Below are 24,010 nucleotides of genomic sequence, written 5' to 3'. Positions count from 1 at the left end.
TATATATATATATATATATATATATATATATATATCCTGAGGGGATATCCTGTGGGACTGTTATTTTGGGGAGATGGATAGAGGAAAAACAGGGAGAAAATTTGTAACTCAAAATCTGGTAGAAATGAATAATGTAAATCAGAAGTTAATAAAGCATTTATGAAAAAAAAAAGACGATTACTCTTTTTTCCCCCTTTTTCTAAATGATTTTACTTTTTCAAACACATCATACTCAGGTCTACGCCAATCTTTTTTTTTTTTGAGCTACCCAATTAGTAATAACAATCTTAGACATATGTTTTACATTTCATCATATGAAAATAAATAAACTCTCCTTTTTGAGACCCTTGAAATTGGTCTTTGATGTGTATCTTTTATTGCTCTTGGATCTGGTATACAAATTTCCTATTAAGTTCAGGCGATGTTTTTGCAACAAAATCCTGAAGTTTTGGGAATTTATTAAATGCTCATTTTTTGTTTTCATTTAGCATTATGCTTAGCATTGCTGGGTATGATATTTTTTTTTTACTACAATCCCAATTCTTTTGCTCATAGTTTTCCAAGACCTTCAGCATTTTTGTATTGCTCCTGCTATGTCTTGGGTGATTCTAATTGTTTCTCTGCCATGTTTTTTTCCCCATTCTTGTTTTTCATTGATTGATAACTTCTTGATGCAATACATCATATATACTAAATCTTAAACATGCACACACACATACACACACTATATGCATGTATACACATATGCACACACATATATGTATGATACTTTCCTGATACCTTGCTGTTCTATTACTTAGACTCTTCCCCTCCAAAGATCTCTCCTTTATTCACCCCTTTTCACCCTTTCTCCTTACCCTCTGGTTTCTAGCTTTATTTAGAAGACTTTTATAACTTTCCAAATTCATACATATAAATATACACATGCATATGTACATATGCACATATCAATAGATATAGATATACATGATGTATACATATATACATGTGTAAATATACACACATATTTTGATATATAGACATAGACAGACAGACAGACAGATGGACAGATGTATGGTTGGATATATGGATGGATGGATAAAAGCACAGAAAGCTCAGATAAATTTCAAAGGCATGTGTAAAAATTTGAATTAAAAGAACTCATTGTCATTTATATTTGGAGGACCAAAATGACATCACAATGTCAGAGTAAAAGTACAATGACTGACTGTGACTAATTAGACTGATATGAGAACAGAAGACTAGCATATGTGTAACAGTAATGAAATTTGAAGACCCTTTTATATTGCTAAGCTTATAGGTACTTAGCACCTAGTTTCAAATTAAGGCTATGTTAAAAACCTGAAGGTATGAACCCCTTTTGCTGATGTAAGAGAAAGGGGATAAGCAGGGAACCCCAGTTGCAGACATAACAGGAAGGGACTGAACAGGGAGGAGCAATACTGCATATAAGGAAAAACCCACCTGAGAAGGTCAGAATGTCCTGGAAACTTGTGGTGGCAGAGCTTCTTCTAAGGGCCAGCACAGCTGCTGAGGACTTCCAAGGGCCATTCAAGCTGCTGAAGATTTCTGAGGGCCAGCCAGAGGAGGCATGACTGTGGTGCTGGTACTTTGTCTTTTTGTGGCTTTGTTAAGGCTTGACTTCCCAGGAATAGATACTGTGAAGTATTTAAGTTGGACTGGACACTGTGAGCTTCAGTGTGGAACAGAAACTGTATGGAGAGCTGGAAAAGGAATTGGGAGCTGTCAGCCTTTGAACCCAGGTGACAGTTTAGTGAATTCAGGTAGGATCTGGGACCATGGGACCAAGCTGAAAGAAGAGTTTACTTGGATACTGTGTAGTGACTGAGAAGATTATGATTTACTTGTGACAAAGGGGTGGATGGCCTGTGCATTTCCCACTACCCCTTAAGAGGGTACTAAGTAGTAACTGATGAATGAGTACTTACTGATGATTGAATAGTTACTGATGAGAGAATAGTGACTGATTTGTAACTTTGTGTGCCCCATGGGTGGAAGACTTTGACCTTTTGTACTTTAAGTTTGAATGATTGATTTACTAAGTGATTGATTGACTAAATGACTGTATTCTGTTCAAAATTATGTGACCACGATGGTGAAAAATATGTGGCCATTTTAGTAATCAGTTGTTGATTTGTGACATGATAAATGCTGTATTTTGATTTTCTGTGATAAGTTGTAACATTGTGAATGCTGTACCTTGATTTTCTTTGAATGTTTTGCTCTGATTTATGATTGAATAGAGTGTTCACTATACTGTGTAATCAGAACCTTGAAAAGCTGTTCACAGTAGCATTCTTCTGGAAGGCTGCTTGTGCATGCCTTTACAACATGTTAGACACAAATAGTCCATTTGAACATTTGAACACCCCAGCGTCCCCAGAGTGGCTGCCACCACAGGTTCTTGGATCTGCTTTGATAAAAGAAAGCAACTCAAAACGGGTTAACAAGCTTACTTTAATCAGTAAAACATGTATCATTTACCTAGTTCAGGGGAAAGAGGTCAGCACCCCAAACTTCAGAGTATACAGACAGAATTATCAAGACAGAAACAGATTTCCAAACTGTCCAACCATTACATCCATACCCAATCAACATCTGGGTTTCAACATCTGCATTTTTCAAAGCCAGGGGGCTCTGGACAATGGCTTTCCAGAGTTTCATCTGATCAAATCACAGAACACTTCTCAAAGTGAGCCCCAAAACAAAGCTACACATCAGGGCTTATATAGCCTTCTCCTGGCTCAGAGAATGTAAAAACCTTATTGACCCACTGGCCAATCAAAAAGTATCTACTGAAAAACAAGCCTCCCACCCCAGACTCCAGGTGCACTTTAGCCTAGGGGCAGGGAAGATCTTACAAATTTACATTCCCATTACAACATCTCACATTTGTTTTGAGCTACTGCAATTGTTCTTTGCTCATAGTATGCAGAGCCATCTTTGATGTGGGCATGCTACACTGATCAGATCTTTGTTGGTGTCCTTAATGAGTCACAATTGGTACAGAAGTTCTTCAAGAGACCTTAGAGTGTCTTTATAGTGCTTCTTCTGACCCCTGTATAAGCACTTGCCTTGTGTGAATTCTCTACAATGCAGTCTTTTAGACAAATATACTTCTGACATTCAAACAACCTGGTCATCACATTAAAGTTGTGCTCCCTCCAGTAGAGTTTGAATACTTGGCAGTTCAGCTCAAGAGAAGATCTCAGTGTCTGGTACCTTGTGGCTAAATGGAATACAACATAATATCAATGATGACTTCTTTGGGAAAAAAAAAAAGGAAAGGAAACATGGTTTAGTTAGAGGATCTAAAGTTAGAGGACCTGGGCTCAAATCTGTCCACTGGAGTTTATGACATCTGAGACCTTTAGCAAATCACTTAACTTGATTCTGAACCTCCATTTCCTCATCTATAAAATTAGGTGGTTGGACAAAGTGTCTCGTGTTCCTTTGTATCACTGCATCTATTGAAATATGAAATGAAACATTAAGAAACATAGCATACTAAACATTTCCTGGGTGCTAAGTGTTGGGAACAAATACAAATACAAAAGGGAAATATGGGCTCTGGCTAACTACTTTTAAAATTTGCAACCTAATGGTGGAGATAACACACACAAAGGAGGGTAGTTATTAGGTTAAGGTGCTTTGGACTGGGTATTTACAGGAGTGGTGTCTGGTGATAGATATATTACTTCCAGGAACAAGAGGGAGTAGATTTAATTATTCAATCATGTTTTACTTCCAGAATTAGGGGGTGAGAAAATAGAAGAATTAGTAACATATTTACCCTGTGGAAAATCATTGATTGAAGTAAGATGATACTATTGAGGAGGTGGCCTTTGAAATGATAGTGAAGTGAATTATCATAGTTGGGGGCCTTTATGAAATAATCATTCAGGAAAAGCAGTTACTGATTAGGAAAGTGAGATATTAGAGCAAAGGTTCTTCTAGGGTATGGTCTATAGTGGGGTCACAAAGGAAATTTACAAAGCTGTGGAGGAGGTGGTAGCCTTTGAGGAGGGAGTGAAAATGCATTCAATCACAATTCCCAGAGTAAAACTGTTTCTTAGTTTAGCTTGACAAGCAACATGCACTGCAATCAATGTGCATTTCTGATCATGAATGCCTAGAGAGCCAACAACCCATTCGGTAATTATGCTTTGAAATGTAAGAAATTGCATGTTGTGGCAGAAGGTGCTGCAAAAAACCTCCCAGGTGGTGATTCTGACATGATGTCATGATGCACCGATTGGGAACCAGAGTAGTATTGTTTTCTTCCTGTGCATGACTTCTTGTCATTACAATATGCAGAGGTAAAACAGAGCTTGGCTCAATAAATCTGTGGCGTTCAAACTCAATTTTGAGAAGAATACGCATCAATTTTGGACTTTAATCTAGAATTCAGCCTGCTCTTGAAGGGCATTGTACAGTCTGTCCAACTTATTGCAATTTAAATTTCAAGTGACCTCTTTACTCGTATGCTTGCCAATCCAAATGATTGCCTGATTAGATTTTATAGAATTGAATTTGAATTCTGTATCAATGAAATAAAAGTTTTCATTTTAAAAATCATTAATATTTTTAAGCCTAAAAATTCAGAGGTGGTTTTTGTAGCCCCTGACATTGAGACAGATTTAGACATTATTTCTTTTCTAATAAATTCACAATGTGGGTATGGTGATTGAACATTAATTTGTCATTCAAACATCCATTCAACAAGCATTTATTAAGGTCCTACTATGTGTTGAATGTTTTACTCAGTGCTAGGGAAAGTAACAAAAAACAAAATTAATAGCCCCCTATGTTCAAAAATGTGTAGCTTAATACTGTAGATAAAAATGCATAAGAAATACATGAACATGGTGCTTAGAGAATATAATGAATTCTTCAGTGTTTCAATGAATCTATGATTTCACTGCTATGATTATACTTTGCAAGGGCAACAGAAACACTGAATCTCAGGACTAGAAAGGATCTTAGATGTCATTTAACCCAAGCAATTTCACAATGCTCACCTGCAGATGAACAAAATCATTCTCTTCCACATACCTAAGAAGTGGTCATCCATACTTTGCTTTAAGAATTCCAGGGAGAGCTAGCCATGCCGGATCTTAAATATTATTATAAGACAACTCCAAAAGACTCATGATGGAAAACATGGAAAATGCTGTCCACATCCAGAAAAAGAACAATGGAGTCAGAATGCAGATTGAAGCATATGATTTGCTCTATCTCTCTGTCTTTCTCACTCTGTCTCTGTCTTTCTCTCTGTGTCTCTTTCTGTCTGTCTCTCTCTGTCTCTTTATTTTTTTTCTTTCTGTCTGTCTGTCTGTCTGTCTCTCTGTCTCTTTCTCTCTGTTTCTTCTTATTGTTTTTCCCATTGGTTCTAATTATTCTTTACAACATGGAAAAATGGGAAAATAGGTTTAATATAAATATAAATTTAGAGCCTATATCAAATTGTATGCGGTCTTGGGGTGGAAGGAAGGGAGAGATGGGGGAGAATGTGGAACTCAAAATCTTATGGAAGGGGGTGGCTACATGGCCCAGTGAATAGAGCACCAGCCTCGGAGTCAGGAGGACCTGAGTTAAAATCGAACTCAGACACCAAACATTTACTATCTATGTGACCTTGGGCAAGTCACTTAACTCCAATTGCCTTGTTCTAACCTCCCCCCCCCCAAAAGGGGGAAAATAATCTTATGGAAGTAAATGTTGGAAACTAAAAGTAAATTAATTATTAAAAAAAGGAATTCCAAGGAGGAAAGTTAAAGCTTTACTTTCTGAGAAATATAATTCTACTTTTAGACATCTCTAATTCCCAAATTTTTTTGCAGATAATCAAGACTAAAAATTCTTTCTGCTCCTCCTTTCTTTTCTTTCTTTTTCACTGTTGTTGGCCAGCCTTAATAAGCCTGATATCTGTTGCACCCTATTTCTATCACAAACCTTACCCAAGTTTTCACTCCTGTATGTGAAACATCCACAATTCTTTTGCATCATATGAAATCAATTCATGATGTTTCACCTTTTCAAATTTATCATTAACCTTCTTATGATGTAGCATCAAGAAATGAACATGATACTCTAGATCAGTTATGACTTATGCAAAATACTGGGCATTAACTTCACCCCAGTCCTGACTTCATGCTTCTCTTGATGCGGCCTAATAGCATTAACTATTTCATTACAGTATTGTAATATTGAATAATTTTGAGAGAATTTGACATTGACTTATTTAAGTGAAGTACAAGACGAAAAAGCATTTCTTGAGTATTCATTTAGAGAGAGCATTCCAAGTTGATGATTCCCCATGGAATTCATTTATCACTCTTTTCCTGGCTGGTCATTCAGCTGTTTTGGAAGTCACCTGGTCACACAATTACCAAGTCCATATCTTTTCGTTTGGTTCAGAAGAATTAAATGAAAGATCTTTTCAAACTCTTTGATAGAATCTAGGTAATCAAAAGCAATACAATTCCTTTGGTCTAACAATAGAGCAAACCTGTGAAAGCAAAGAAGAAAAAAAAGGAAAAATAAGAAATCAGGTTAGTTGAATGGATCTTGATGATTCCATCAAGACTCTATAATTATTACTTCCTTTTTTTGATGAGTACTAAATATTAACTTAATAACATATCCCATATGTTGTTAGGAATTGAAATAAAGGTTAATGCTCTGTAGTTTGCAAACTCCATTTTTTGTTTCTTTTTTTTAGTTAAGGAAATATTTTCTTTTTTTATGCTGGTCCCATAGCACCTCTTCTCTTTCAATAATCTTCAATAAAAGCAATGACAGTGGTTCAATAATCCTATCTACCTGTTTATTCAGTTACTCAGTAATGAGGTAACATCACATCATTCAACATTCTTATTCTTTTTGTCTTTTAATTTTTTAATATTAGTTTGTGCAATAACACAAGCATTTTCATAATATAATACAATAAAAAGACAATGGCACATGAAACTGCTGATCTTCTATGTACAACTTGCTATGCCTTTCAAATATACAAAAATATATTGTTCTTTTCTCTTCTTTTCTTCCCTCACCACCCCACCCCAGAGATGGTTACCATTGAACATAGGTAGGTAGATAAATAGATAGATTGATAGATAGATATATATGCCTTTTAGAAATAATTTATGAATTCATAATAGACAAAATAACATACTGCTCAAAGTCATTCTTAAAACAATATTAGCATTGCTGTATACCATGTTCTCTTGGTTCTTCTCATTTTTGTTTCCCATTATTTTGTGCAAGTTTTTGCCTGTTTTCCTAAAATCATTGAGCCCATCATTTCTTTTTTTATTCATTTTTGATTATTCTTTTCCACAATATTATTCCAAAATTTCGCTCTGCCTTTTTATTGTTGAATTGAGAAAAGATAAATTCCTTTTCTTATAAGTCTCATTTTACACTGAGATTTATCACTCTATATATTATTGTTACAGAATTATTCAGTATTTTTGGATTCATTTTCAAACTTCTCCTTTAAGCTTATATATTTATTTTGGAAAGCATATAATCATAGATTTAGATCTAGAAAGAATATTAGAAATCATGAAGTACATCTCACTCCTTCTATAGGTCATGAATTTGAGCCTCAGAGAGGTGAAGCTACATGTCTAAAATCACCCATATAATAAGTGCCCATGTGATAAAACTTTAGCTGCTCAATCCTCTAATCCACTTCTCATTCCACTACACTATCTTCAGTAGGGTGGAATGTTTCTCCTTTCTTACCACTCTTTTATACTGATGTAAATTGAAATGACAATCTCCTACTTGTGCAAATAAAGACTGGAAAGACTGAATATTGTGTTGGAAAAGGCATTTTTACCTATTTTGTTTTTACTATTCCATAAATAAGATTTTAGCAATTTTTTCTCTTGTTTTATACCATATAAAGTTAGTGAATAGTTATGATATAGACTGATTATTAAATGATCTAATCAGTTAGCATTAATTTTTAGTAATTACTGAGGAACTTTTTGGTGGATAGGAGTAGGAGAAAGACTGGTAATTCTTTCAATCAACAAGAGCTTAATAAGTGTCCACTCTGTGCCAGGAAGTATTTGAAAGCCTGGAAACTACCAAAAAATGAAACAGATTGTTCTCAAGAAAGTTCTATTCGTTTTGTGGAGACATGTAAATAAAGAAAGAAATATGTGTGTGCGCACAGACACACACCATTGATATACAAACCAAAGATTTATTTTGTTTTGTTTTGTTGTTTATGAGAAAAATGCTAGTACTCTAGTGCAAGCATGGAATATCAGAAAGATAAGAAAAGTTTTTTATGTTCTATCATAAATATCATGATAAATGTAATTTCATATAGACAATGCGTGTAAATGAAAACTTAATTATGACTTGCTTAAAACCATGCTTTTGCTCCACTGTAATACAAAGAAAGCAATATGCACACCCTTCATAGTATGAGATAAAGATGAATAATTTCATCATTGAGGATAGTCACTTTTCAAGTAGGGTTCCCAAAATATACATGCCTTAATAGAATCTCTTCCTTCTATGGTGAACCTCTCTATACTTTTTTGCGGTGATATTAAAATGACAGACCACAAAACTTCACCAGGTCTATGGCTGAAGAGGCCTATTTAAATGGATTTGCCAAAGTTTGATCTTGACTACCTTTGCATTTGGAAACCTCTATGTCAGAATATTATCTCAGAAGCAGCAGTATGGCATAATGGAAACTGTACTGGACTCGGTAAGATGAAATATAGTCTTCAATCCCAGCTCTGCTATTTATTAATTCAGTGACTTTAAGCAAGTCACATTATCTTTCTGGGTATCAGGATTCTAATTTGAAACAATAAGGCTGGTGAAAAAGGTAACTTTTGGTGTTCCATTTGTTTTTAAATTTATGCTCCTATGAATAGGATTTAAGTATAACATAGAAGAATTAGATATTAAAATTTACATGACTAGCCAACTTATTTAGTAAATTTAAGGGATAATTTATATCTAAAGTTATTTTAATAAATTAATTATCAGATAATAATCATTTGAGAAGTTTAGTACATAAAAAGGTGCTGTGGGAATACAGGAGAAATATATAGTGTCCTTTCTACTCTCAAAGAGTTTATAGTCAATTTAAGCAAATAAGTATAAAAGACAATATTTAAATAGTTTCATAAAATATGGAGGTTATTAATTAATTGTCTAAAGTGGCAAATCATATGTTTTTTAAACTTTCACAGTGAATTCTTTAATCTGAGAAACAGTATTCCAACTGACACACTCATGGAAACATCTACCCAGTGTCACTTGCCCAAAATGTTTATTGGAATTTAGAGTAGCCAAAGATTTCAAAATTATGCTGATGACACCATGATTAATAGTTAAGTATAAATAAGAGATAATATCTCTAAAGCATTGCATTCTTTAAAAAATAACACATTGGAAGATATAGAAGTCAAAATTCAGAGATGAAAGAAATAATAGTAAAAGAAAAATAAACAAAATACATTTGGAAGAATACCTGAAACCTCTTAAATCACTTGAAGAAGTAATTCAATGAGATATACCCTAAGAAATTTTGGTCTGTCAGAAAAATAAGATGAAAAAGTGACATCGTAGCCCAGGGAATCATTTTAGCAATCCATGCTGAAGTTTTGTAAACAGGAAAAAAAGGACAACTTTATATCCATAGATAATTTTAATCATATAATCCACAGATTAGTAGTCAAATCTGAAGATCAAGTCAAAGAGAAATGTGGTGGTAAAGCTGTAGAATGACTACTTTCAATAACAAATTTTAAAAGAAATTAGCAGAGAACTTTTACTTACTAAGGAAATGTAGTCCAAAACGTGCAAAATTTATTCCTGTTCCATAAACAAGGAAAAGAAGTGTTAAAATATGGTATTGTAAAAATAAAGTAAATTAATTTACACTAAAAAATAACAGATTTTGTAAAGTTGAGTTTAATTATCAATATAAATTAATATACGTGTGTGATTGAAAAATATACACATATATGTGTAGTTGAAACGGTGTTGCCATTATAATCCTTTATTTTCATCTGCTTCTTTTTATTGAATTTCTAAATAAATCTGGAGAAGTTTGATTTTTTAACTATTTCTTTTTCTTTACATTTTTAGGATCTCATTGGAATTGCAGCATTTTTCCCTTGAATATGAGCTGTTACTTTTTATTTTTGCCTTACTCTACCTTACTTTAGAGCATATACAACTTTTCCGAAGGCCTAATTTTGTTTGTATATTCTTTCTTTTTAGTCTCTCTCATTTTGTTTTGTTTTGTTTTTGATGTTTCCTTTTGATGAATTATACGAATTCCAAATTCACTTTTTTTCTCTTTCCTCCCATATTCAATTAATTACAAACTATTGCTGATTCTACATCTCTTATACATTCCCCCAGCTCTCCTTTGATACCATTAGTCTGAACAACCTGGGGCAAGCTCTTATCACCTTACTTATAAAATATTATTATAATTATCTGTTTGGTTTCCATGCCTCAAATCTCTCTACACTACAATGCATTCTCCACCAAGCTGTCCAATTTTTCTTTTTTAAGCTCAGGCCCGATCATGTCACTCCACTCTTCTTTTTTTTTTTTTAATTTTTATTTTAGATACAAAAACCAGAACACAAATATAGATTAGAGGAAAGAAACCAAAAAAATATCATAAATTTAAACACAAAATTAAAACGCGAGGAAAAAGTATGCCATGTGCATAGCAGAACAAAAGAAATTATTCAAAATATGTAACAATAAATTTTCATTTCAAGAAAGCCTGTATGATAAATACTACAACATTTTCCTTTTTTTTCCCCAGAAGATTTCTTTTGTTCTATGCTGTGCACTTTTTTACTTTATTGTTTTTTTTTTCTCTACTGCCCCCATCCTCACCCCGGAAGGCTACAATTAAGTATGCATATATTTATAGCTATAGATATATACATAAATATATAGACATATACTTTCCCAAACAAATTCTACTCCTGATCTTTGTTTATATGATGGTGCATATCACTTGTTCCCTATACCTCCTGCCTCCTCTATTTTACTTCTACCTGCTACCTTGACCTCCTGTTATTTTCCTGTCCCCCTCTAAGGATCCCTCCCGTATCCTCCCTTTCCCATAAATCTAAACACCCTTCCGTAGCACTCTTTATCCTATTCCCTCACCTTCCCCTCTAAAGGTCCCTCCCTCCCTTGTCCTCTTCACCTATCGCCTTACCATCTTACTGCTTCTGGATTTAGAAGATTTTTATACTTTCAATATATGTGTCTATCTATCTATCTATCTATCTATCTATCTATCTATCTATCTATCTATCATCCATCTCTCTATTTATCTATTGTTCTATTGATCAATCAACCATAAATATATATATATATATGTATATGTGTGTATATCTATATATATGTGTGTGTACAAGTGAGTTTACATATATGTGTGTGTTTGTGTGTGTATGTGTGTATGTATGTGTATTTATATGTGTGTGTTTTCCTCTTAAACCCATTCCTGATCTAAGTAGGTCACCAGAACTATGCACCTTCCTCCCCCATCTAATTCCTTTACATGAATTCTTCATCTTGCACCTCATTTGCATACTCTTTTTAGGTGTTCTTACATGGTTTTACTTTTTAAGTTCCTATCATGTTCAGGTTTATCTCAATCTTTCTTATGAGCTACACATTTATTAGTAAGAATCTTAGACGTACATTTTGCATTTTACATATGTAAAAAGCAAATTATCTGTCCTTATTGAATCCCTTATAATCAGTCTTTGGTATATACTTTATGTTTTTCTTGGCTCTTGTATGTCAAATCAACTCAAAATTTGTTGTTCTTGTGTTTTTATGACAAAGTCTTGAAATCTGACATTTGTTTAAATGTTCATTTTTTTTCATTGAGGATTATGTTTAACTTTGCTGGGTATATTTTCAGCTGGAGCCTCTGTTCTATTGCTCTTCAATATATCAAATTCCAAGATGTGTAGTCCTTTAATATCTCTACAGCTAGGTCTTGTGTGATTCTAATTGTGGCACCATCACACTTAAATTATTTTATTCTTGTTGCTTTTAGTATTTTATCCTTAAGCTGGGGTTTTTGGAATTTGACTAAAATATTCACATGAGTTTCCCTCATAGGATCTCTTTTTTATGTGGTGATCAATGGATTCTTTCCATTTCTACTTTTCCCCTCTTGTTCTAATGCTTCAGGATAATTTTCTTTAATTATTTCTTGTATTATTGTATCAAGATTCTTTTTTTATCAGAGTTTTCACTTAGTCCAATTATTTGTATGTTTCTCTTCTTGATCTAGACTCTTAGATCTGTTGATTTTCTTATGATTAGCTTTCTCTTCTATTTTTATAATTCAAATTTGTTTAATTATTTCTTGATCTTTTATAATTTCTCTAGCTTCACCTTGCCTAATTCTAATTTTCAAGGTGTCATTTTGTTCCTTAAAATTCTCAATATCATTTTCTAATTGGTTGAACTTTCTTTCATAATTCTCTTTTCTTTTCTTGGATTATTCTTTTTTTAAAGGTTTTCCTCCATCTCGGTCACTTGATTTTTAAAATCTTTTAAAGAATCTTCCATTAATTATTTTTGGGCAGTTGACATTTTGTCATTACTCTTTGGGGGTAGAAGGAGATTTCTTGACTTCAATATCATCCTCTGAAGACAAACCCTGGTCTTTTCTATTCCCATGATAGCTTTCTATGGTTGGATTCTTCCTCCTTTGCCTGTGCACTTTTTTGGTGGTAATAGCTTGATTTCTATAATCATCTCTAGCCCTGGGGGATGGAGGATGGTGCATCTTGCCCAGATCTTCAGTTTTGCCTCTAGCCTGGAATCAAAGCAAACCTCCAAACTCCTGTAAATGTCCTTAACCAGGGGCATTCTGCCATACTGCTTCTATACTCACTGCATGTGTGCTCATTCTTACTCACCCCCTCTGCTTTTTGATGTACAGCTGGATATAGCCTTTCCTTGTCAGCATAGATTCCCTCCATCTTCCCTGGATCAGAAGCCCAACTCCCCTCCCTGTTCCAGTCATAAAAGTTCCTGTGGCTGGGGCCGAGGTAGCCTCTCAAACCAAGTAATACCAGGGCATACTACTTCTCATTTAAGCAGACCCTAGCCTAGAGATGTTTACTCTTCACAGGGACCAAGCCTCATCCTGGCATTCTTCTCCTGATCTTCAAAAATTGTCAGAGGAAGACCCCTGTCGTGCCTCAATTCTTATTTTTACCTGCACTTTGTTTCCCCTAATGTGCCATTTTATCTCTTTTGTTGGGGAAAATTCTTGAGAGCTTGGAATTTTATGACTTACTCTTCCATCTTCCACTGTCCTCTTCAATGAAATGATATCTAGGATTCAGAATCCCTATCTATCTAGTATAAGTAAAAGAGTATTCAACATAATTCCTCTTTAGAAATTGCCTTTTGTGATAATTTTCAAGAGAACAAATAATGTTCAATCAAAGATGATGAATCTGGAAAAGTATTATCATTAAGGTACAGACCTTCAGTTAACTGGCATTTATTAAATGCATACTATGTGTCAGGTATTATGTGGTTCAGGTGAAAAAAAGTACTTGGGGTGATAATCATGGAGAACAAAGGGACTTTGGAGATCGTCTTGGAAAGACACTTTATTTTTCAGATAGGGAGGATTAGATTGGCCCAAAGTATAGGAGGTAGTTGGAACAGAAGTTGGAACACAGTAGCTCAAAATTCAAAAACCTTTCCTTGATAAAATACTTCTTGAACTTTTTTTTTCATAAATTACATTTCAGTGAATGTGTCTATAAGGATAAAGATATATGAGATAGAGATAAGGAAGAGAAAGCTAGAGAACACTGGGCCGCAAATATCAGTCTCTGCACACAAAAAAAGGAAAAGTCAATTGCTGGTTGTTTAAATCTTCTACCTTGTCTTGATGTATGAAAGAACAATGAGAAAGCAGCTAATATCCATGAAAAAAATATTCCTTGAGTTAAAAAAAGGTAAAAATAAATTAATAATAGCATGAACTTACAGAAAGTAGGGATCATGGAAATTATCTGATCCAGTCCCTACATTTCACAGACAAAGGGAATGGAGTACATAGGAATGATTGCACTTATTCTAGGTTATACAGGTGGAGAGAAGTCTAGACCATAACAAGCCTTCATGCTTTTAGCCAAATTTGGTGCTCCCTTCAGTATACCACACTATCTGTTTAGACAATTAGAGTTGAAGAATGGGGATCTTCAGAGACACAGGTCTGTTGAACAAAGAAGGGGAAGAGGAAATTTTCTGGAAAAATAGTCATATGCAAGCAGCATAATGAAAAGGGCAAATCCATTTGCTTGGCAAGGTATTCACCTAGTATAAAGGTCATCAAAAAATAGAGCATATATGTACAAGGAAAATTGGATGCTAGTGTAACATAGAAGGGAAATAGAGTAGGGAAGGGGAAAAATAGAATTAATATTTCTTGGAGATAGAAACCAATGATAAATATCATCCAACCTATTACCTTGATAGTTGGTGGAATAGTGGTTAGAAAAGAAATGGAACAAGGAAGATTGTTGGTTAAATATTTACTAGGCTGGAAAAGGGTAAAGTAAGTAAAAGAAATTACCCACAATCTGAGAATGAAATAATTTAAGTTTATTCTGAGTAGATGGAGTTTATGATAGAAAATTGGAACTAGCTTGGTATAAGCAAAAATAAACAAACAAAATAGTCAAAAACAAACAAACAAACCAAAATCAATGGGTTAGAACTGGTTTAAAGTTGTGGATGTATAAATATTATGAAATATTTGTATATAACACATATGTGTTAATTTGAGAGGACAGCACAAACCTAACAATTGTAATTGTGAATATGAATGGACAAAACTCACAAGTAGAACAGAATATAAGTATACATAGATTAAAAAAATAGAACAAATAATTCATATCAGTTACATTTAGACCACGAATCCAACTGCAACTTAAAATGAGGGCTAGAATAAAATTCATTATAATTCCTGTGATTAAAAAAAAACAGTAATTGCAATAAGATTTGAAAGTAAGTGGGGAAAAATACATTCTCAAGAGATTATAAATAGGAAGAATACATTATACATAGACACCAATATTAATCAAATTTTCAATCAATAAACATTTATCATGGACTACTATACATCAGATATTGTGCTAGAACAGAGGATACAAATACAAATACTTGTATTCTAATAGGGAAAACAAGTGCATAAAAAAGTATAAATCAAGAGGGACTGGATTTTCTATGAGAAATCACTGGTAAATAAGCTACTTCTGCCCATTCAGAATGGGACATTCTCATGATTTGTAATCATAGAGAATTACAAAGAACACTGTCAATCTCTATTACATGCTCAGTGTCACACCACCAGTATATATAAGAGGAAGCATTTGAACTCATTTTCCTGTCTTATTATCTGATTATCCAAATTATAGCCCTGAATATATTAAATTCTAACTCTTTTCATGTCTCCAAAGGGTTATGAAGTTCACTGGTTTAATGTGCATTTAGAGAGATTAGAATCTGAAATATCAAGGCTTGAAATCTGAAAAGACTCATTAGATGAGAGAAAAATTGATGGACAGATAGTCAGTTAATAAACATTTATTAAACATCTATTATGTATCAGATCCTGTACAAAGTGTAGAGGATACAAATTGAATTTTAAAAAGTTACACTCAGCTCTTCAAGGAACTTAAAATCTAATTGGGGAATACAACACACACACACACACACACACACACACACACACACACACACACACACCTGAAAGGCAGGTGGAGGGAGCAGAGGGAAGAATATAGTAGAGGAATATGTTGAAGCTCAAAAGCAATGTATAAAGTAGGAAATAGTGAGATTATGCTTACCTCTTTCATAAATAGATGGGCGGCCAGGTGGCTCTGCGAGTAAGAGCACCGGCTCCAGTGTCGAGATGGCCCGGGCTCAGATACTCAGCACCACACCCAGAAATAACTGGCCGTGTAACCTTGAGTAAGTTACTTAACCCCAATTGCTTTTAAAAAAATAAATAAATAGAGGCCCTTGACAATTGGAAATTAGAGTAAAATGGTATCTAGCATATTCAAATGCTATTGCATATAAATATATATATATATATATATATATATATATACATGATTGTATGCCAGCATACATGCATTCATATAAGTATCCACTATATCTAAGTGAAGACAGAGACAGAGACATACAAAGAGATGGATAGATAGATATATACCATATTAGGGCAACTGGGTGGCAGAATAGATGGAACACTTGACTTGGAGTCAGGAAGATCTGAATTCAAATTCAGTCTCAGACACTAGCTTTGCGACTCTGGGAAAGTAATTTAACCCTGTTTATCAGTTTCTTCATCCATAAAAAGAACTGAAGAAGGAAATGACCAGCTACTCTAGTATCTTTGTCAAGAAAATTCCAAATGGGCTGATGAAGTCAGACACAGCTGAAATGATTGAACAAAGTACTAACATCTTTTGGTTTTTCTCGTCAAATATAGAACTTAGCATACTTTCCTAATTTCAAAAGAATAGGAGAGAAAAATCTTAAAGGATGGTTAATGTCTCATATCCCCAAAGTAAAATATGGAAATAAAGTGTCTGTAGCAGAAGTTAGTATTTGGAGAAATACCAGAAATTGAAGTATTGAGGCTATCTCATGTTCATAGATATGTATCTACAGGAAGACATACTTTTTAGTTTGCCCTTTAGTACCTATCATTTGGAACTTAGGACTGTTATAATAGCACATTGCTCTCTGTCAACCAGAGGGCTTTTAACACAATTCTCTTTTTTTCTTAGAGAATTAAGAAAAGAATGAGTTTTAATAGCATCCTAGTTCACATAAAAAAAAATCCTTGCATTTATTTGAATGATCAGATACTTAAATGCAAATCGTGTTTATTTGAATGTCTGATCAGAGCTTCAAATCATAGCATCATACACATTTATTTCAATGTCCAATCCCAGTGATCAGACATTCACATAAACACAGGTGCAATAATTAAACATGCAATTTTATAGATAGTCCTCCTGCTCTCTCTATTTCTATATTCTTCCACATGAACACCTGAGTCAACTGAGCCTTATTGTGATGGATCTGGGTTTGTTCTTTTGTTTGGCTTTTTTAAGCACAATTGTGAATTGGCACTGAATGCACATTCTCCAAAAATTTAAAGGTGTATACATGTGTGACAACCAGAGCTTATCTGATAGAAACCTGACCGTTAGTTTTGTGCTAGCTACCTGCTCAGTGATGTCAAGGGCAATGCAAGGTAAGAGGCTCTGACCTATAAAATCAGAAATTGGCCTGAAATGCATGAAGGATCAGGGGTGTACCATTATAATGACTCATTGGGGGGAGAGGTGTGACTATATGCATTATTAACATTTTCAGTAGAATCTGCATTATTAACATTTTTTCATAACTTTAAGCTTAGAAAATCAACAAAACAATATATGGCACTGATTTATAGTATGTGCCAATTTCTAGTTATAAATATTCACTTTGAAAATTTAATAATTGACTTTCTCAGAACTGGCTTTGACTTACTGCTATGGAAAAAAAATCACGTAAAAGAAAGCAGTGGACAAATCAGTGCATCAACAAGCACCTATTAAACACTATTTAATGTATTCAACGCAGTGTGTGAAATTAAAAAAAAATATGAAGAAAAGCAATCTAGACATATGATCCTCTGATCCTTGATCTGGCACTTATTACCTGTGTAACTGCACAATTCACTTGACCTATCTTGTCATTTGCTTCTTCAACTATAAAAGGAAGTCATTGGATCCAATCTATAGAATCTCTTCAATCTCTTCAAGTCCTTTTTGGCATTCTGGTTTGCAACTTTGAGAGAAAAGATATAAAATGTCATCACCACATTGAAGAAAATACCCTGGGGAAGACAACATAAGAGGAGCTGATAGTTTCTATGATATCCCTGTGACCAGGTTGCTACATTAGAGACTTTGGGGAATTTCCCTTGTTTGAGATCAGGATCTAGGCCTCTCTGTCTGTCTGTCTGTTTCTGTCTCTCTCCCTCTCTCCTTCTACCTCTCCCTCTCCCTTTTCCCTACCATCTTGCTTCAACTGACTTGCTTTCCTCCTAATAGAGGAGTGCCTTGACTGCTTATATCCTCATATGTGTACTTTCTCTGAAGGCAGCTCTATGTCACAGTTAATGGACTGCTGGGCCTGAAGTTAGAAAGACTCATCTTCCTGAGTTCAAATCTGTCCTCAGACACTTACTATCTATGTGACCCTGGGTACATCACTTAACCTTTTTTGCTTCAGTTTCCTGATCTGTAAAATGAGGTGGAGAAAGAAATGGCAAAACACACCAATATCTTTGCCAAGGAAACTCCAAATTGGGTCATGAAGGACTAGACACAACTGAAAAATGATGCAACAACAAATACTTTCTCTAACTTCTATTTTGCTATTGATTTGGATAAATGAGTTAGTTGGCTAAATGTAATATGTATTCATCATCAAACTGTTATTTGGTAGGAAGAGAAAAGACTAGAGATGTATATTTGGTCTCTCTTTGAGCAACCCAACCTGTTACATATGGAAAGATAGCACTCAACAAAAATAAAATTGAGTGATTTCTCTTATGATCATGAAAGTATAGCATTAGAATTGGGAGAGATCTTAAATATTTTCTGGTCTTTTTACAGGTACGTAACTTGATAACCTGCATGTATTCTAACTACTTAAAAATGCTTAGATTGTGGAAAGTTCTTATTTCAACTGTGCTCAAGCCCTATACAAAAAAATCTTCTTTTCTAAGTAGAGATCCCCAAAAGGTTGGAAAAACTATGCCACGAGTGAAGCCTCCCTATGACAGCCAACATGAATGTTTTTATATTTTATTAACACTAGACTATGACCACAGTTACTTGAAGGTCAGGAAAGAGATTAAAACACAGGTTGCTCCCAAATGTTTTAAATAACAATATTTACAGAGAGCACAGAATTTTACTTATCTTACTTCTTCATTCACCTTAAAACTCACTGCTGCTTCCAAATAAATAACAAAATCTTACCCCCCAAATAGTCTTTTTTTGTATAAAGGAAGCAAGTCTCAGATAACTGCTGTGAAACTTTGTTATGCTCTCTCTCAAGCATGCTCATCAGATAGATTTTGAATGTTGTTATCCCTATTGGATTCTATTTTCATAAAACTCACATCATCTTTCATATCTAAATGCCATGTATCTAAGCAGTAGCAGAGAAGACAGAATAATGAAAAACTTTTTCATAAATGAAGAATAAACAGAATGAGAAGGAAGAGAACGGTCACAATTATATGCAGGTATATCAGAATGGGAAGCAATAAAACTATAAGATGGTTATTCCAGGAAGCAGAAATAGCTCTTTAATTTAGCTTAGTGAAAAGCCCAAACTTTGCTAAGGCTTCAGCCCAAAAGTTTCTATTTTCTGTATTTTTGTGCCTACACAGAGCAAAGTAATATGGCAGTTTTAAAATTATGACACTATTATGATTAATATAAACAGCAAATACAACCCTTAGAGGTCCAGGGAAAAAAATGTGAAGTGCATTGGTGGATCATCTAAATTCTTAATTATTCCCTAGAAAACCGTATTATGATTAACCAAATTACATTGAGCAAATCAAGTTCTTGGGAACTTAGGTTCACATGTGGGTTCATTCCTGACTGGTAAAAATAGAGACTATAAAATCTTAAACTAGATTTTTACAAAGACCTGAGATGATAAAATTTTCATAATGGTAATGTAACAATAACAGCGGTAGAACAATAACCAAGACCAAGAGTATGTACATGTCACCTATTCTGTCAAATTTAACAAAACTAAGTTTGTTTCTAGATAAAGATTATCATGCAGCAGTGAAAACCAAAGAAGACAAGGATGACAGTAATATGAATTCAGCTAACAATATGTCAACAAAGGTCAGCTCCCTCTCCACTACCATGCTCACCTGATTTAAGAAATCTAGTGGAAGAAATCAAATCCATGTGGGAACACTATGAAGTACCTATCAAACTTGTCTGCTACTAGAGTTGCCAAAGATGTTTTCACTGAGACCTGAATAACCAAAATCATCTATTATCTCCATACACTTCTGAGGAAGGCTCTGGTTAACATGATGTTGATAAGTTTAAGGCTTAATTTTACCACATTCATGATAGAATGAACTGACAAAACTCTTCCACAAGCTTAGTGATGTGACAGAGTTATTGTCTCACTTTCCTCATCCTGAGAACGATGTACTATATAATGCCTGTAATAGGGCTGTGTTGCAGCTATCTATCTTCAAACTGCTTCTGAAAATGTAGGCTTTAATTTCCCATGTGACCATTTATACCTCTGACTTCAGGAATCATTATAAATCAGTGCTTGGTCTATTGTTTTATTGATTGTTTACACTTAAGAAAGTGTTAGGTATATAGTTAAAACTTAAACTGTGTCCACATATTTCTCCACCCTGTGCCTCTAGCCCATTTTTGAACACTAAACTAGATCACCCCTGTACTATTCTATAAGCATAACTTGAACTCAGCAGTAGTAGTGTAGGAGACTCGGGAATGAAGTCATCACCAAATGTATAAGGATGATATTAATGATGATGATGATCTTGATGACTAACACTAATAAAGTACTTTAAATTTGCAAGATGCTTTATACAGATTACCTCACTTGAGCCTTGCAACACCCTACCCATAGTGCAGTTAAAGTATGCCTTCCTATTTAATCTTTAGAGAATTTCCTTTAGTATTAGTACACATTTATTGATTCCTTTGCTCCATAAGCAACATGACAGCTGCCTTTGCGGAACCTTTTTTGAAAACTATGTAAACTGGAGCATCCCATTTTATCCACCAAGCTGAAAGCTGCTGTGAGGTACTGAAAATGACAAAGGTCTCATGTGACTCTGTCCTCTAATGAATCACAGTCCTTCTGTTGATAGACTTTTAGATTGTGATTGGCTACAATATAAATAGTTCATTTTAAGCAATCCTAATATTGTTGTATGGCACTCACACAAAACCCACACCAAAATTTTATGACATGCCCACAGTGGCACAGTGGACAAAGCACTGGACCTGGAATAAGGAAGCTCTAAATTAAAATATGACCTCAGACACTTATTTTTCAGACACTGACTAGTTGTGTGAGGCTGGGGGGAAAAACCTCTTCTCTGTTTCCTCAACTATAAAGGAGGGATAATAATAGCACATACATTTCAGGGTTATGGTGAGGATCGAAAGGGTTTGTATATGTAAATTGTTTATTACAATGCCTAGAATATGCTTGTTTTTTGCTGTCCTTCACTTCTTTTCTTTCCTCCTTCATTACTTCTTTTTCAGCCTTCTTGCCCACCTAATTATTTGATTAAAAGGTGGAGGGGTGAGGGAATTGTTCATTATATCTACTTACACAATTGTCTAAAGAGCATTAAGCATATAACAAAATAATTGCATCAACTTCTTGACATTGGATTTTTAAGGTTTGCAAAGTTCTTTGCTCAAAGTATTTCATATTACTGTTACAACAAATGCATGAGATAAGCATTAGAAGTCTTATTATCTCAATATATATATATATATAAACTTATGTCCCAGAGTTCATTGACTTACTCATATTTGCACAACTAAGTAGTGAGTATCAAATGTAGCAATGTGAACAGAAATCATCTCAGAATATAATCTACAATGCCACTTGCTTCTCCCTACACCTTCATCTTTCCATTCCCTTTATAACTTGAAAATTAGTGTTTCTTACTTGACTAGTCAGTAGACAAAGAAAGGGAAGTGAATTTTTTCCTCCATATACTTATAACCCATACATATATGAGAACAGGAATTTATTTTGGGGAAGGCATAAGGTTTTTTCTCTTATTGCATTGCTCTCTCACCAACTTGGACCCTTTTTATGAATTGTGGAAAGAGTCAGTGGTGAAAATCTTTCTCACCATTTGGAGTTGAACTCAGCAGCAGGAGGTGGTATATCTGTCTACACCTTTTATGATTAGTTATGCCTCATGGTTCTACCCAAAAAGCATTTTCTGATTTGTGCAAACATTAAAATCATTCAAATCATATAGCAATGCTCAGAATTTCAATAAATGAAAGAAAAAAAATTGAATCTCTGGACATGTTTCATGACCGTTTTGTTACTGGTGGGGAGTGGGAGAAAGAGGGAAGCAGTGCAGGAAGAGTGTTCAAAATATTTTTGTTGAAACATTGATCAGGGCGACAACATGTGGGGTATGTCTGTACATAGAAAGTTGTAACAGGATAATTGCTAGGTTTTTCTGTATGAATAAATAAGTATTTCATTGCTTTATGTACTATCTATACATGTGAATTCATCTATACAACACATTTTCCCATTCGATCAAGATCTTCACCAATTTTCTTATCTTCCAAACCTATGCATTTAACCCAATAGTAGCCAAATTTCCATTTGAATTCACTAAATGAAATCATGTTTCCTCAGTAAATATAGAGTTGACATGGTGCTATTGATTTTCTCTTCTCAATCATGATGCAATTTGACTGGACATTTTAAAATTGCTGCTACATGGCAACCCGGAAACAACTGTAATGGTTGAATAAACACATTGGGTTTTTCAAAATGAGTTGGGATTAGGAGTAGAATAGTGGTGGAAACAATAAAAGATACATTAAATCTCCTGAATGACCAGCCTACATATAACTTATTAAATAACATTTTAAAATATATGGAAACTTGTTATTCAACAAGTGAGAATTCTGCTATTGTTCTCCTTTCCTAAATTTTGCTACTGAATTTAGCAATGAAAGATATGATTTTCCCCAGTGCATGGATGGGACAAATGAGGAAGTTAGTCAGTAACACTATCAGGAATAAGGACCCCTGTTCACAGTGTTCTGTTCTATACATTTCATAATAGTGTATTGAATCAGTAGCATAATTATAATATAATCCTGATAATACTACTGAATAACTGTAAAATATAGCTATAATTATGACTTTGATTATAGTATGTAAAGTATATTCCCCCTCCTCCCCATTTCTTCTTTTGCGGGTTGCAAGTGCTCTGGGAAAATCCTTTGGGATTAAAGTACATGATTAAAGAAAAGGATTTCCCTTAAAAAAAGTTCTTTAGAAGGATCCCTTTGATTTATTTTCTTTCATGTGATTCTTATGGAATGCTAGCTATTAATTGGATATATTACAAAGCTTTAGATGAAAGTCTGCACAGGAATCATATTGAAAGAGAGAATCTCTGAATGTTCAGTTACAACTTAAAACAGGTTGATTACATCTGTCCATCTTCTTATCTCCTTTACTCTCTGGTGCCAGTTTATAGAAGTCCAAAAACAATATTTACTAAAATTGCTGCCCAGGTTTGGGGGAGTGAGAAAAAATGGGAGGGATTACACATCTCTCAACTGAAAATTTGTGAGAGTCCTCGATTTCCCATACATTTGAATTTCTTCCAAATTCAGTGATAAATATCCCTGTAAATACAAAGCATGAGAAATGTATACAAAACACCCCACTTCCCAATACCAATACATAAAGAAAAAGCTGCTGAATTCAAATGCAGCCCCAAGTTCTGGATATACAAACTCCCAGATAATTAAGAGTTTCCTACTTATCAGTACAATATGTCAGATTTGTTCTCTATATATTCTAGAAAGCAGGCATTAAAGCTGTTTTATTAAGCAGTTTAAGGCTTTCTTCCCCACTTTTTGCTGAATGAGTGAAAGATAAAAGGAGGGTTTTATCAAGGTTTTTTAAAATTAAAAGTATCTATCTTCCCTCTAGTTGATTAAGTATCTGCATTTTGGGGTTGTTAAAAAATTGTTCAATTGACCTTGATGGATGCTTTCAATCACTAGTTTTTTCTTTCTTTTTTTTTCTTCTTAGTTGTACCAAGGCC

The sequence above is a fragment of the Petaurus breviceps genome, unplaced genomic scaffold, assembly GCF_028583685.1.
Source record: "Petaurus breviceps papuanus isolate PSGF00001 unplaced genomic scaffold, PetGlider_PUasm1.0 90683, whole genome shotgun sequence".
Classification (NCBI taxonomy): domain Eukaryota; kingdom Metazoa; phylum Chordata; class Mammalia; order Diprotodontia; family Petauridae; genus Petaurus; species Petaurus breviceps.
Note: the sequence above shows the minus strand (reverse complement) of the source record.